General features: G+C 40.0%; 1 long non-coding RNA gene across 2 annotated transcripts in view; it reads right to left on the bottom strand.

Annotated features, from left to right (window-relative positions):
• LOC121061531 overlaps window positions 1-17,564 on the bottom strand; it is a 27,137-nt gene extending 9,573 nt beyond the window's left edge. For both annotated transcript variants that reach the window (XR_005815137.1, XR_005815136.1), the window contains exons 1-2: window positions 17,504-17,564; window positions 1,755-1,860 (exon numbers count right to left, since the gene is read on the bottom strand). This is a non-coding gene — a long non-coding RNA (uncharacterized LOC121061531). The remainder of the gene's footprint in view (window positions 1-1,754; window positions 1,861-17,503) is intronic.

Here is a 17,564-nt window from a genome sequence, read left to right as displayed (position 1 = left end):
TTGAAGGGAGAGGAAGCGCATTGTGTTCTTCAGCCTACAACTTACAGGAGGTCAGACCAGATCAGCTTAATGGTTAGTTTTGACCTTTAAGTGTATAATCAAGAGCATAAATAGCCTCACGAGCACTAAAATCAGGAGCAAAATGAAAACCTCTTAGTTCAAATTTGGCACCTGCTGAACAGGAACATTCACAAGCTAAAATGGAGTAGCTCTCCAGCTGATGAGAACCACAAGTCAATGAGCCAAGCCCTGAATTTTGGCCAGGATGGTAAGTTATATCATTCCTACTGAGGTTTTAAATAATCATGCCCTCTTGAGACCCAGTCCCGTGGCAGTGCCTCCATTTGATCAGACCTGCTCACCACTGGGGATATTGAGCACTGCTCAAGGGAAGGAAGATGCTCATTTCTTAAATACGAATATCTATATCCACACAAGAGATAGAGAGACACAGAGCTAAGTTTCCTCTAAGCCCTTTGCATTGAGAACACATTTCTTCTAAAGCTGCTAGGCCTGTGAGTGACTTCTGGTGTGGGGTCACAGGAGAAAGAAAGAAAAGGTCATGTCTTCTCTTACGGAATCAATTTATACAGAAGAGATATTGGCCACAGCTGTTAGCATTACACACCTTGTAACTGAACAAGATGCCATTTAGGATAGGAAGATTGCTTCAAGGAAAGCTTTCTTTCATTGCTTGCTCAGCACTAATACAAAACAAAACAAGCTAACCAACCAAACAAACAAACAAACAACAAAAAAAACCAAAATCCTCATACTACCAGAAATCAGACAAAAGACAATTTGCATGGTTGTTGAGTAGCTTGTTTTTCTGAATGGCCAATCCACAGTTACATGTCATGGGTACACAAAGTCTAAGTAATACAGTGAAAGCAAGCCCTGTAATGTCAACAAGTCAATTTAATATTAAAAACAAACAAACAAACAAAAAAAAGCAAACACAAATTGTGCTCCTGCGACAAATTTCTTCAAAGTCTGAAAAGTGCTCTTAGATGTGATGGAATGGAAAATGTAATTACCTCAGCAGAGCTGGATGAAATAGCCTGTCAGTTGCTAACCAAACAAGGCTGTAAATGTTTTTTCAGCTCACTGACAGATTGGTCTTTTTTTTCAGCATCAGTGACTCATAAGTGAAGATTTTTCATCATGTCTAAAGATAGCAACATGGCCAAAATCTCACAAAATCTGCTTCCTGAAACTGTATTTTATTTTACTAGGATTTTTCAAAAATTCTTGCATTTTGAAAAGTGAAATACCTGACAGCAGAAAAACTTCTATGCCTCATTTTGGAAAAACAAGTCATGATTCCTGTGCCCAAATACAGCTTTTTGAGAGAGTTTTCAGAAACCTTAAGAATCACCCACAACCACAATTAGCATTACCTGCTCTTAGCAACTCTGAGTGCAGTGCCTAAAGTCAGAAGCTTAAGATTTCCAGGGTTAGAGAATGAAAACACATCTCTAAGCAGACTTCTCCCCCACACACCCCCACACCCCCAGGTGGCAAGCTCTAGAAATACAGGAGTAATGGAAGAATGTAACAACTTTCTGTAACTGTATTAAGTCTCCCAGACAACTGAGTCTTATTACTTCTGTGATAGTTTTGGATAATACAAACCTGTGATTTGTTTCACTCAGTGGGCAGCCATGACAGCAGGTATGGACGATTGATCTTTATACTCCTCCCTGAGTTTAAATCCAAAGGGGTGAATGCAGGTGCCTTTTCTTTGTATTTACCTTATATTGTAGTCTTTCCATCAGACTCCTGAGGATATATTTAATGGAGATTCTGATCCACTTGGGAACTCAAAATCCATTCTGTGCCCCAGGAAAGTAATTCTGTCTAAAAGAAGACAAGATTTGAGTGGTCACTGTGGAGAGAGGAGAATCCATAAAACCCATGTGTAAAGCAACTGGCAGCTGGACAATTTTATTAGTTATGAACATCAAGGAACATAATACCTTCACAATACAGTCCTGCAAACTGCTTGGTTTGACCAGCTTTTCCACCTTGACATGGGCCTCCAAACCAACACTTTCCTACAGATCAGAGAATCAATTTCTGAGTGAATATCTTTCTGTAGGAATTGTGCCGAACACTCACAGGTCAACAGAATCAACTGGAAAATACCTGTAAGGTTATTCAAAATCAGACAAACCTGAGGTGTCAGAAAGATACTGATACACACAGATATCTGTCACGCAAATGCTGATACAAGCAGCATAAATCTGCACAGCTGTATTATCTTTAATGCATTGTGCCTCTTCACAGTAATAACCTGCTGAGCAATGCTGTTGGTTAGTTCAATGTGGCTGTTTATTTCAAAGAGCCATAGATGGACTTAGCAGCTTCTGTCAGTGAGAATCTAAAAAAAAAAAATAATAATTTCCTGGTATCCCTCATAAAATCACTTTATATTTTAAAGAAAGTTTTTAAAGCACTCATCATATTTATATTTGTCTAAGATGTCTTTCCTGTTGATTAATGGTAAATTTAGTCGGATTCACTGTGAATAGAGAAGAAATGAATTTCAGCATCTCATTATTTCTTCCAAGAAACTTCAACTAAAAAGAGTAGGGTCAAGTGTTAAAAAATATTCTTCTAAAAGCACCCCAAAAAATCGTCTGCCATAAGAAGTCTCTGTGCAATGGAAATACACTTCCTCTTCCATAGGGGAGAATAATTTACCTTTAGTAATTAGATTAGAGCAGGTTGCCCAGAATGGATGTGGAGTCTCCCTCCTTGGAGATCTTCAATTGCTATGTGGACGTGGTCCCGGAGAACCTTCTGTAGGTGTCCCTGCTTGAGCAGGGGGGTTGACATGATGACCTCCAGACGTCCCTGCCAACTTCAACCAGTCTGTGCTTCTATGATCTTTAGTCACTCAACTACAGACAGATGGTAGCAAAGACTAAACCACTATTCACATTTAAGATTATACAAGACTGTTACTTACGCATCAATAACTCTCTGTATTTTGGTGACCTTGCTAGGAAATAATATCATCCCTGCTGCAGATGGAGAGGTGAGTTTGTGTTTTATGGAGTCAGTTGACTTCAATGGCACTGCAAGTAATGACAAAGTATGGCAGGATTCAGTGTGGACTTGATTAGGTCCTCTTTGGTTCTGAAACAGCAGAGTTTAGAGGCACAGCTAAGGCCTTTTTGAAAAAGGTATGATAAGTATCTTTTTTCCTATAAAAACAAAAGGGAAAAAATAGCCTCATCTGAAATGTTATGTTTCACTTTCTTCCTCCTAAAAGAAAAAAAAGGGGGGGGGGGGGCAGGGAAAAAATCTTTATTTTCCTCATTTTCATTAGCTATTATTCATTAGCTATTATTATCTATTCATTAGCTATTATTATCTATTTCAGCTCTGCTCTGCTGCAGTGTATACACATGACGAGGTTTACACACACATTGCCCGCAGTGAGGCATGAATTACTGAAGCCATTTGGGTAGCTATTGATACCCAAATATTTAGGTAAAAATCCTCCAAGGTCTAGCAAATAAATTGGTGTTTGCTTTTATTTTGAACTAAATAGTAGCAAAGGCAAAGACAACACTGAACTTTGAATTCTACACCAGTACCACAATGGTTTGCAGAAAAGTGTGCCTCATTATGCAGGAACCTTTCAAGGAGGAAATACATAGTTTTCTGGAAAAAAAGAAAACTTTGTTGGAACTAAATGGTCTTTAAGGTCCTTTCCAAGCCAAGCCACTCTATGATTCTATGCAATTAAGTGTCTATAGCACTTCTACACAACCACATATTATTTCATTACAATAGGGTGTTTTTTTTTTTTTTTTTTTGTTTTTTTTTTTTTACCTCAAAAAGGAACTCCATTTTCTTCATTTAGAACTGGGCAGTGGAAGTAGAAATGGCTACTACCAGTCATTACTCAGGCACATGCCAGTCTATAAAATTTCTTCAGATGCTTTTCAGATCCATTTAACCTAGCTTCAGTTGCAAAAGATCTTTTTAAAAAGTGCTTGCACCCCTTGAACTACTTGTACAAACTTGTGCTCAGCTGTCTTAATGATTTATGGGTCCTAAAACACAACACATTTTACAAGACACACAATATGTCTTACAAGTCCCATCATTCAGCACAATATAAATAATCCCATCTACTAGTAATAGGTCCAATGGCTCTCTGAATTTATTAACTCTCAGTTCTTCCCTCAGTCCCATTAGATTTGTTGGTGTACTTATATCTGTTCTTGCCCAGGTGTCAGTGCAGTTATCTTTTGCTCTGTCTGAAGACAGCCAACTACAGACTTCTCAGCGGATTAGGTAAGACTACATTTTGTCACCTCCAGGAAGAAAGCAAACAAACGTTGCTGTCAGATACTGTCTTACATATGCATTAAATATGTTTCATCAAAAAACAAACAAATACACACACAAAAACAACCCCAAACCTGACCAGTGCATGTGAAGAACAACACTTATTTGGAGTGTTCTTTCATCATGAACTTAACATCTGAAGTAAAACCACCAGGTCAAAAGAGTGGTGTAGAATGTACTTAAAAGAAATCACACCGGAATAAATGAATTGTGTCTTTCTAAGGAAAAGAGTTTTTTATAAGATATATTCAATCATTCAGGTGAAGAAATGCTGAGCTCAAGATTCTGCAACTCTTTCATTATGTCATGGTCTTGACCTCTACAAATCCTGACATGCCTTATAATATTGAATTTCAATTATTAAAGCTCCTGATTTAAAACAAATGGGGCATCAGATTTTTCCATGCCAATGCTGACTGTATGCATTGAACCAACTAGCTAATATGAGATACCAAATACCACTCTTACTCTATCGAAATTTGTGTGCTGCCTAGGGACAGAACGGCATGCAACTGGCCAGACAGCACGTCTCTGGGACACTTAATTCAGTGCAAGAGAAGGGTGTTGGCAGGTATTGCCAGTTCACTACACTCACAGCCATAGGCACCATTTCAAAAGCCTGTTCTTTTGGTGTCAAGTGAACTGTCCAAGCGGTGAGGAGGTTTTACGTATTAGAAGAAAGCAGCATAATATGCTTCTTTTTCCTGATTGTCCGTGGAACAAACAGAAAAGACTGAAAAAGACAAACATTTTACAAATCAAAATTTTCAGTTAGGATGATGCATATTCCTACATAAATAACAACAACAACAAGAACAACTCAGAAAGCCTTGTTTCAGCAGCCATAGATTCAAACTATTCACTGCACCAGGGAGTATCTGCTGCCAGACTTCTCAGATACTTCTCATGTGACCAAACCTCCTAGTACCAAGGCACTGAAGAGATCACATATCATAGTTAACAGCATAATCCACACTATGTCCCCAGAAGTCTGTGGAAGACATTTAGGGAATATATGTCTTTCTCTGCTTGCTATTCCAAAACTTTGCTTTTGAGGCATGCTAGTACAAACAAGGAAAGCATGATCCCCTCTCAGCATTTTTCTCTTACTAGGAATGTATCTGACCTCATTAAGAATGCCATACTTTTTCCTCCCATAGAAAATACAGAGAAGAAGAAAGAAGATACAATTTACTCAATTTAATCCAAAAAAAAAAAAAAAAAAAAAAAAGAAAGAAAGAAAGAAAAAAAAGAAAAACAAGAAAAAATGATAAACTTTTTATGGGACATTTTTTGAATGAAGTCTGTGCTAGTTCTTTTGAATGCCAAGTTTGCTTGAAGAAATTGCAAGTTCCAGAGCGTTACATTCTTCATTCTTGGTAGATGCTAAAAAGGATGTCATGTCAATTGGAAAACTTCCAGCTACATCTGTCTTTTCTGTAATGCAGTACAAATGGACACAGCGTAGAATTTAGCTTGCTGCTGGTATTTGTTTGTATGCTGCCTCCAGAAACTGCAGCCATGTGACAAGAGGCAGATGCTGCTCCAGAGAAGTTACATTTTGAATGCACAGAGCAACTGGGACAGGGGAAAAGCTGTATTGTGTCAGGCCTCAACACTGAAAAAGGCAAAGTAAAATCCCAAGAGATTTTAGAAATTATTATTAAAGAAGGCATATGAGATTAGTTTAGACTGGCATCCTCATCCCAATACCACCCAGCACCCTTTCCTCAGGAGATGCAAGACCCTCACGTTAGATGGCTGGATTTATGACTCATCCAGATTTCTAATAGAAACTAGTAGAATCTGAAGAAGGGCATTTACGTCTCTGCCAAAATTTTCATCAGCCTTAACTATTTCCATCTCTGAGTATTTGGTTATCCTACAGACATCCAGTTCTGTACTCAATCTGTGAAGTCTCTCTCAGGGCTGAAAACTTAACGAGATTGTCTGTACAGGGCTGGCATAACCAGAAAGCAGTTGAGGTTTGCTTGTGTTTCAGGTCAAATATTGCTGTCAGACACAGAGATGAAGGCTCCACAGTTTAGAATATTCATGCTTGCAGATATCTAAGCAGACTATTTCCCTGCATTACTCTATAAGAGTTTTTTTGTCTTTTTTCGTTTTTACCTGAAACCAAATACTACAGTTTTCAAAATGATGTTTTCCTTCATTTTCAGAGTCTAAAATAAAGCACATTTATTCCCCCATATTTCAATCCTATTAGTCAACTGAGATATAAGAGAACACAGCTATTATTTGTCTGTTAATACTATTTTCACACTGCTGGTTTTTGCAAAAATGTGTTACAAGCGGAAGCCTAGAATTACATTTGATAGACTGTTTTGTCCAAACCTTATGAGACTATTGGAATAGGTTCATAACAACTGTTGAAAAAACAAACGTTTTCCTTAGACAAAAAAAAAAAAATATATGTTTACCATTAAAGAAAGAGAAATAAATAGCTACACATCAAACATCATTCTCAAGCATCTCTTACAGCCACCAGCTGCTGTGCTTTTTGATCATTATAAAGTCAGCACAGACTTCCCCTTAAACAAGTACTGAAACGCTTTCCCTTTCTTCACACAGGGTGCAGTTTAATGGATTCAATGCCAGTGACAACAGAAAATGCATACTGCAGCATCGTCATTGCCTGTTGTCTTCTGTGTGCTCTCAGGTGTGTCACCTTATGGATGTCCTCCCCACACTGGGGCCAGAACAAAGATACCAGGGGGAGTTTAGGCTCCAACAAAGATGTCCTCCTACCAATCTCATTGATCAATCCACTGCTTTCAAACCCCATCCCTTAATCCCCAACACCTGCAAACCAGACCTGACATGAAGAGGAGGGCATCCAAGGTCCCCAGCATGGACAGGAGCCTGAGTAGGATACACACCCTGTCCTGGCTCCTGCCCTGACCCATGAAGCCATGTCACCCCAACAATGGTGGGGACACTGCAAGACTGACGGCTCCCACTGACTCCACACTCCTCTCCCAACACATGACACCATCTCGCCAGGTTCCTATGGTGAGTCCTAAGTGTAGACAGAGGCTGGTGCAGATACAGTCGCTTGCACTGCCCCTTTCCTCCATATAAATCCTGAGGATAAAGAGCAGGTTTCAGACTCCGAGACCTTTGGAGCAGGATGACGGTATTCTAATTTGAAATTGACTCCAAAGCATTAAACTCTACTTTGTTGTTCCAACAGAAAGAAAATCCTGTCAAGCAGGTAGTTTCTGTGTTCTTATGGCAGCTCTGATTCTGGGTGTGAAGATGTTGTGTTTCTTAGAGCAAACGTGAGTGCCAGACATTTGCTGACTCTGAGGTTCTTGGTTTGTCACTGGGCTTAATGCAAGCAAAGCTCTTGTTATGGTTGGCAGTTCTAACCAGCAATGAGCTTTTAATAGAACCACTTCTTCCGCCTGCAACTCATGCCCTATAGAAGATTCACCATTTCCTTAAAATAACATCTTAATAAATTAGCTAATGTCACAGTTGGGCCAAGTGCAGCAATGAATACACATCTCAACAGCAGCAGCACAACGACTCAACAGCAGCAGTGATGCTTCATCATCACTACTGTAATCACATTTTTTCTAATTTTTTCCCCATTTACCCTTCTTTCCTCTTGAGATAACGATGTCCTGCATTTACTAAAGAACTCCATCTATTCATCCTCTGTCACAGCCCTGAGTATTCAGCAATAAGACTGTCTCCCACAATGAAAACATGCATTTAAATACTACTGCCACAATGAACAATTTCTATTTTGCTTCAGTAGAGATATGTGACAAAATTGGTATTTTCATATAGCAGCCTTGCGGATTATGTACATGTTCAGTGTAGTCCTTGATTTTTTTCCTCCCCACAAATATCAAATTACTGTATAGTGAATAAAAGCTAATTGCTTAGGAACACTCCTTTAATGTGCCGCAAACAATGTTAAAAAAAATGAAGTTTTTTAAAAGAGTGAAATGGTGAAAATGGAAATAGTGCTTATATGGTTGACTTACAAATTATATTAATAGTAATACAATCCTGTGTTAATACTAATAGCAATAACATATAATTGAACTGTATTATAGCTCAGTATTACTTGCAGTGAGGTAGTTGTTTAGCAATATAACAGTCACCTGCTTAGTAGCTATTTAAGCTTATACTAGATTTTCGAAGGTGTGTTGCCTAATTAATTAATATTACAGCCAGGCTCTTCTTCCTTAGTCCCACCCTAATCCTCCCAGTAGTCATGGAAAGACACATCTTTCATCAGGGGCAACTGAAATGAACCGTGAGCTGAGGGGAGGTTCAGGGATGATCAGGAAGCAGCAGAAAGCAGAGGGGGATGTCACCATCCTTGGAGGGTCTAGACCTGGCTGGGTGAAGCCCTGAGCAGCCCCGTCTGGCCCCACAGCTGAGCCTGCTCGGGGCAGGGGGCAGACTGGAGGCTCCCGTGGTCCTTGCCAGCCCAAACTGCCTGATGATCCTATCACCATGAAGGGGAGAAATGTAATGCCTCACAGACAGTGGAAACAGCTCATTCCCTTTTCTACAGGACAACACACCCTCATGCTGGCATTGACATGTAACTCCTGTCCCTCAGGGATGGCAGACTTACAAAGAGACAACGAGGTCCCAGATGCCTCTTGAGGAGTGCATTTGCACTGGGTTGTGTGATTTTTGTGTTGTGCAAGAGGAATTAGAGCTCAGAAAAATCATTACTCCACATGCTTTCAGATGCATCCATTAGCCAGGACACAAATGCTAATTTCAGAAACTAATGCCTGCAGCTCACAGTGAGTCTCTTTGAAATGATGTCCCGGTGTGCTAAGCAAGGAACAGGGCCACATATGCTCACAGAAACATGTCCAGATAAAGTAACCACATCTTATTATATTCTGCCTACTCACTACTAAAAATGTGGATCGCTCTCTGTTGCGGGTCTCAGGACTTAATTTCTACTATTTCACTGTTGCCTGTTGCCAAGTTATTCCCTTTCTGTCTTCTTGCCATTTGTATATTGTCTACCCAGAAAAAGGATGGTACTAATTTTCTCATAGAATTGGTCCCATTAGCTATTGCAAAATAATTAAGAAGATACCATTCTTCTAACTCCTATTGGGTTATTGAGAGATCTCAAGTAGGACTAACTAATCGGCACGTCTGACAAATTGTTTTCTAACAGCACAGGACACAATGACTGAAGAGGTGTCATGAGATCATGACCAGGAGTAACAAAGTGGTTTCTGCACCTCTCCTGAGAGATTTTGTAGCAGATGGATGAATACTGCTGGTTCCTTAGGTGGAATTTATTGTGTCTGTGAATACTACTCCGTGGTTTGATATTTGCTAGCCTATGAAATGGTGATGTGATGAAGGTGTGTAGCTTGTACATCCTCCTTTGTTTGATGTTGCTCCCCCAGCCATTCCTGAGGGATAGTTTTGGGGACCAGGTGCTCTCAAAAAGCGTCCTGTTGAATGCAGGTGTAACCCAGGTACAGCTACGACCTGCTACCTGAAATATTTTACATGTGAGGATTAAGAACAGTTTGTTCAAATTTGTATGCCTAATCTGATTTGCCTAACTTCACCCTTGCGCCTTCAGAAAGGGTGGTTGAATGTTGAAGTTTCTTCCCCCAGGGATACTTTGTTCCTTGCAGTGTCCCCAGCTGTTTGCAGCATACACAGACTCCTGCTTAGGTTTTACCTGGACGAAGAGCACAGGAACAAGTATGTCTGAGACCTAGAAGAGCCCTATGATGACTACATGATGCTATACGGATGGTGCATAGTTAATAAACATTGACTATAAATATCAGTGCAAAATTACTTAGATCTGCAAAGCCCCTGATGCTTTGTATGGAAGACTTCACCTGACTGTAATTAATATATTATGTTGCAGCTCCCTCTGCTGATCCAGACTTGTATCAGACCTAACTGCAACTTTCTGAGCACAGTTTGCTTTCTACAGAATGAATTTAAGGTGATCTTTTAAACTCCATTTTATAAGCTACTCAGTAACTGCTCACTTTACAGACAATAATTAATTAGTAAAGATTAATTAAATGTAACCATTAAATATTAATTAACGTAGTGGACATCTAGATGCTTGATTCCTTCATGACAGGAGGAAAGCATCACGATTTCGATGGAGGACAGCTTGCAGGGAGGGCTGCAAGCCCTAGCCCTGCCATTGCTGCAGAGCACAGGGGTATGCTTCACAAAACTCTGCAGTACCTGTGCGAGGAGCATCACTGCAGTGCCTGGTGTATCCCTGGCAGCCTCCACTTGCAGGATCCTCACGTGCCTCATGCTCTAAAGCGAGGTTGCAAAACAGTATTTGGACAACAACCCTCGTTCTTTCTTGGTGACTCCTCTGCTTGATCCCATTGCAGGTTAACCTGTAAGAGTATCTGGGGCCTTTTGGAAGTGACGTTTGGCATGAGATGTTTTACCTCTCATGGGAAGAACATGGTATTTGTGGCTTAAAGTTGCTTTTTCACCCCTTAAAAAAAGTGTTTCCCTTTTCTGAAGATTTCTATACACCACCATTCATGAAGGCATGGGAAGGCACCATGCAAAGCTCTTAGAAGACAATACAATTATGCCAGAGCTTATTTTTACCTTCGGCAAGGCAAAGAATGAGAAATGGAAGGAAAGATTATCTAAATTACCTTTGCCTGTGCTATGTCAGTAAGTCAGCACAGTTCCTAAGTAACTTTCTAACAGAGAAATGAGCCTGGTTGCTCTCTTTTCATTATTGATAGATTGATCCAGGAAATTCTTACAGTTACTGTCATTTGAAGAAGGACTGATTTTCCTCTAATCCTTCCAGCATTCCCCTGTGAAATTAACATCATATTTCACTCCAACATTTTTTGTCTGAAGCCTTTTGCATCCTCATATAATTTGGCAGAACCAAAACTGGGGAGTTTAACATACAAAAGAACAGTAGGAAAAAGCAGAAGGGTTGATGACTGTCATTAATGTTTATGGACAAAGAACCTGGTGAGTTCTTCCAGCAGTGCTGCTGAGAGCTGCTCACTGAAAAAAAATAAATAAATAATAAATAAAAGGCCAGCCTGGGAGCCACATTTAAGCTTTCTTCTTAGTTTCCATGAGACTTCTTAAGCGTCCAGATTCTCTGTTAACCAATGTGTATGAAATCTCTGCTCTCTTTTTCAGCAGGCATTTTGTACTTCACAGTTGTCTCCTCCAAAAAAATGTAAAAGCTATTGCGCTGATATATTTTGTTTTAAATTCAGTGAAGTAGTGCAAGAGAATAACAGTTATTTCTGACTGAAAGCAACTGACAGACTTGAATTTTTCATTAGCTCAATTATTTTACTCCCCACTTTTTCATTAGATGGATCTGCAGTGGAAAACAAATCTCTGGGATAATTGTGTGCATTATTCAGAGCACGTGTTCCATAGGAAGCAAGAAGAAATTATGTTCAACCAATTAATGTCCATGAAGGATTTAGCAAGCTGGGTGGTCCAAAGATCCTACCTCCTATGTGAGGTAGTGAACAGAAAATAATCAGAATAATCATTGGAGTTGACTTTATGTGGACTTTACGTGTGGCCTCAGTGAAAATAGAAATATAAGTAGATAATGCTGACTTGCATATGAGCAACAAATCTGAGCTTCAGACAGCACATTGGGGAGGTTTGCTGTTAACCTCATGGTGAGATGAAACAGACTTTAGAAAGTGAATGCCCTGTTCACTGGTGTCTCAAAGATGTGTATATTCAGGCAATCGGATGTACGTCTTGGTCACTGTCCTTGGTGGAGAGAAGTTCTGCTGAAAAATAAATAAATCATTGTGACTTCTACCAGATTCCACTCAGAAGAGGCACACTGGCAGGAACTACCCATAATACTTCTGTGTTACAACATCCTTCATTTTTTGAATTTGTGTTAGTGTAAAAATTCTGAGAGGACGTAGGCATGCTTATAAAATTACACTTCTCTTACGGTTCAGACTGACAGAGATGCGAAGAAGAGCAGTAATGCCTGAGCTCTGCAGCCTGATAGGTGCTCAATTTTTATGTAAATCCTAGGATTTAGGATTTAGAAGTCCCAAGTGCATGCTATTACACTTCAGGCTCAAAGTCTGATGTCCCTTCTGCACAGTCTTACTGCAGAGGTCCATTTAGGATGTTTCTTGAAGATCAAGTGTTTTCACAATGCTGAAGCCCACCTGCACCCATGGGGATACTTGGTTCCCACAGAATGCGCCATGCTGAGAGTATACGATGTTATTCAATGGTAAAACTTCTCTCTGTAAGCACAAATGTGCAGTTCTGGTTAAAGGAATAAACCCAACAACTCCTTGCTTTTCCTGGATTCTCACATGTGATCCTACTGACTGGTCACTGAAAAGTGTCTTGTGGAAATGCCACTACATGAAGGCTAACTTTCCTGTGAAAAACAGGGTGCCAGTCTACATGGAAATTTGGGTTTGAGTATCAAATTGCACAAACATTTCTTTCTGGTACAATTTAGAAATACTTCATCATTTAATTCAGGTTCACAGTGGTCTGCTGGCCAGAAATTTGTGGTGTGTCATGGTTCATGGACTTGGAATCTAGGAAACCAGTGGTATCTGCTAGCCTCAGTGGCTTGTACACAACAAATTTTTAATGCCAGGCAAGGTCTTTTCCCCTGAACATAGGATAAGAACATGTGTTCTGTGAACATGGAAGATCTGAGACACCTGTGAGGAAAACAAGACAGCAGCTCCCACACTGTCCTGCTCCCACAGCGTGAGCAATTGCTGCCCATGTCTAACCAGGGATGAGGGCCAGGAGCTCATTTATTCCATGGGACAAAGGCACTCCCCAGTGATGTGCCCACCCTTTGGCTATTCATTGGGAACATGAATTAAACAATAAAATATTTCTAAAATTTTCATGTTTAAAACACTGTGTTGCTCATACTGAGACAACCAGTGAGTATGTATCCCATGGCATTGAAACTAGGGTCTTCAGATTTAATAGTTCTAACCATCCTAAAAAACATTGAAAGTAGTTTTCTGGCCAGTTATTAATACTTTGAACTTTGAATCTGTGACATCATTGCGCAGGGCTATCACTCAGCTACACAGAGACATAACTGTACATGGGAAAATGCCCCCTCACTTTGTAATTCTGTATTCACAAGAATTATTGATGTGCTGAGTGGGTGCCACTGAGTTTTTAATGGAAAGTGCAATTGAGGAGCCAGTTTGTTACTCTTCTCAGGAAACACATCTAGAAGGAAATGTTGAAAATACCATAAATCCATCCCTGCTGGCTGAGCTTGTGTCTATGAAAGCTTTTCTGAACAAATTACGAAGTCCAAAGCACTCCAGTTAATCATTTAAAATGTCATAACATCAGGTGATAAAGTAGCACGGGGAGAAATGTTTTTTGTCAGTTAGGACTGGATGAAGTAGCAGTTTGTGCTTGTGGGCAGCGCATCAAACCATTACAGCATGCCTGAAAAATGTGCATCATAGTTCAGAGCAGAATTTCACCATGGAGCTCAATTCCGTTGTAACTCTGGGAAAACAAAAATTTTGAAGAGTATTTTTCAAAATAAGCTAAGTGATCAAAGAACAAAAGTCCAGATTTGCAAACTGATCTAGAATCAGATGGGGCACATGTTGAGCTCTCAAAACAGACTCCTGACACTTAAGCCTTAAAACCTCAATTGCATTTTTGAATTTGCTAGGTTCCTAAATCCTTTGTCAATTGATCTTTAGTGTATCGAGTGCTCTTCTTTTATATTGCTGTGATTAATCTAAAATCATAAAGTTTTTCTATATGAAAATGTATCTCACACAGTCGCAGCATGGCTGAGGGTGGAAGGGACCTCTGGAGGTCATCTGATTCAACACCTCGTGCAAACAGGGTCAACCTGGTCAGGTTGCCCAGGACCATGTTCAGGCAGCTTACGAAGATCTCCAAGGAGGGAGACTCTACAACTTCTCCATGCAACCTGTGCCAGTGATGAATCACCTTTAGAGTGAAAAAATATTATTGTGGTTAAGTAATATTTCCTGTATTTCAGTTTGTGTCTGTTGCCTCATGTCTTTTTAGCAGGCTCTACTGAAGAGAATCTGTCTCTCTTCTTACATATCTGACCAGATATGCCTGTAAATATTTTAGTTATTTCTCTTGATATCAAACAGACGTAATCATATCAGAGCTAAGGGAGAAGTAGTATGAAACATTACCTATTCCCATTAGCTTGTTCATTGTCAAGGACAATTTCTGTTTATAAATAAAGATCTCAGAATGCTTCATATTTCTTATTTCTTCCCTTCTTTGTTCATCTCTCTATTGGAAATCCAAATGGCTCTTTCACCCTTTAAATGAGTCACTGCCTTTTGCATGGTTGGATTTAGAGAGACATATACTTGACTCCTAATCAGCCTCCAATGATTTTCAGGATATATATCTATCCTTTGTTATTAAACCACACACTAATAAGCCAAATCTGCAAAAGTGTGGATTTAAGAGATTAATATAAATCCTATTTACATTTGTCTCACTCAACAAAAAAGGACACCACCTCTGGCTCTCTGGAGAACTGTGCAACTAAGAGCATTACTTCATTTTACCTATGGCTGCACAGGACTGCCAAGGACAATACCAGTTCAAAAGACAAGTGGAATTCATTTCAGTAACTTAAAAAGGAACTGCATTTTCACACGGAGTGAGGGGAATTTAATGAGGAAGTTCGCAGCACAGCAGAAGAGACACGTTTCTTAAAAGTGACAAGAGCACTTGCTTGAGCCCTGTTATTCCAAGATGCAAGCAGATCAGTATTTTCTGTGTCAGAGAGAGAAGACCTACTGGTCCTATTCTCTTGAGCAAAAAAAGCCAAATGCTGCTGCTGTGTTTTACAGCCTCAGATTCATTCTCTGCTGGCAAAAGGATATAGCACAAGTAGTTGTATAAAAAAAATGTTCCTCATATTGCTGAAGTTGCCTAATTTTCATGCGTATAGTCATCCATATTCTAAATACTGTATAAAAGAAAACCTTCTTTTGGAATTCTCAAATCACAGCCAGCATACAGACATTTAGCAAAACATACCTCTAGAGTCTGTTAAGCTATTTTATAAATCAAAAAGCTGGCTCAAATTCTGGCAAAACAATATTAAACAACACTCAGACAAAGTCTACTTTTTTCAATATATTGTTGCTCAAAGAATACTATTGTGGATAATTAATGATCAAATTCTAACACTATATTCAAAAGTGTGGTAAATGTAACTGCTGTAGGTTTTCTAGTAACTTACAAAAGTAAAAAACAAAGAAAGTCAGCAGTTGACATTGTATGATGATATAACCAATTAGAAGTCCAACAGATTTCTCAATGGGCTAATAAATTTCCTGGCTTGTCCTACCGTATTTTGTTTTATTTTGCTTACCGCATTTTTCTGAAAGTCTCACAGAAACTTAGAGCAGCTAAAATAAACTGAAATATGTAGCAAGTCTGACTCACAAATGCATGTCTTTCACATGTGGTCTTCCCAATGAGGTAATTAATGCATGGGCTTGCAACTAGATTACTAAATTTCCACTCTCATAAAAATGCCCACAAACCCCATGAAATTAGCAGAAAAGTAGTAGATAAAAGGACAGAAACTGTGTGTGGCAGCAAAACTTCCAAATCATTTCAGAGTGAAACTGGAACAGCAAGAGTTTTGCACCGCGTTTCCATCGTAGACAGGTCAGAAGACAAGCCTCAAACAGCCTGGCTCCATCTAAGACACACTCCTGCACTAGCTCCATGATTTTTCCTTTAATAGACCCTCAGCGTAAAAGTTTGGCCCAACTGTGGTGGCCAGCTTCAGAAAGAAACAGCAGCCAACAAATTCATCAGGGAATAGCTGTTAAGAAGGGCTGTTTGCCGCCAGCACAGACCTTTCTCTGTGATCTCCAATGCTCACTTAAATTCATCTTTGACAAAAGCAGCAAGGAGTACCTGCTGACCTGCTGAGCTGACCCACCCTGGACTGCATCCTGAAGATACAATCCCTCTTTGGTCTATTCGTAACATCTGGCTCCAGCATTTCAAACACAATTCTACCCCATGTCCACTGTTAAACCCTACCCAACCAATCCTGAGCTTAACTCACTGAGTATCCTGTTAACTCCAGGAGGGAACAGAGCAATTAAAGAGCCATGATGGGGACATGGCTCTCTTGTGCACACCAAAACACCATCGCCAGAATGTTTTCCAACCCTTCTTTGCATATCCCCACTGTCCTCAATTTCAGAAGAGAAATAACTTGAGCACAGAGACTCAGCCCAGGTCTGACTGCCACTCACTAGTCTTAAAAGCAGTCTTGTATTAGGCCTGCCTCCTCTTTTCACAGCACAATAACAACCCCATCTGTAATCCCAGCCATATAGTTTACCCAATAATACATGCTCAATCAGCAGAGGACAATAAGGAAATAGCTTTTTGGTAGGCAATGTACATGGAGCCTATTCCCCTCTTCCCTTCACAACTTCCCTTTCCCTCAGGTGGCTGCCAGGCTTTACTAGCATCTTGGCACAGTCACCTCCTCCAACAAGACGCCAAAACCTTCTAAACCCCAATATGCCCAGATCAAATCACAATGCTTTCCAAAACTGCATCTGACTCCACATTCTAAATCACATAAATTAACAAGATATACACTTTTCATCTTCCCAAAAATCTAACCCCAATGCTCATCATAGCCTTAACCTTAAAGATAGGAACTGGCTGCATTGCTCACATCAGAAGGGAATGCTCTCAGGGAAGCAGCTGCACAGCCCTGTCAGCCTCCTCTCATCACAGTGGTTAGTTCATCTCCCCTTGAGGTCCAGAACAATTATCTCATTCAAGCTGTGCTCATGGATGGAGCTTAACTCCACAGCACCAAGATGAATGCACACACGAACAGTGGGAGGTTTGAAATCAGCTGGCACAGCCCTGGCCTCAGCATGGCTCACCTTCTGAAACATGCCATGACCATGAGGAATTAACCACCCTGTGCAATATCTGCAGTTTACAAAACAGCTACAAAAAAGCTGGTTAATACACTAAGAGGGTGCAGCTGTACCTATCAGGGTAATGGTGATAACAACCACTACTCAGGACCTACCAGTGCTTTGACATCTGTTGATTGCTTCTTGGCACTTCCATCATGATGTTGCAGGCAGAGA

This window comes from Cygnus olor, chromosome Z, assembly GCF_009769625.2.
Source record: "Cygnus olor isolate bCygOlo1 chromosome Z, bCygOlo1.pri.v2, whole genome shotgun sequence".
In the NCBI taxonomy this organism is placed as follows: domain Eukaryota; kingdom Metazoa; phylum Chordata; class Aves; order Anseriformes; family Anatidae; genus Cygnus; species Cygnus olor.
Note: the sequence above shows the minus strand (reverse complement) of the source record. Positions and strands in the feature narration are given on the sequence as shown.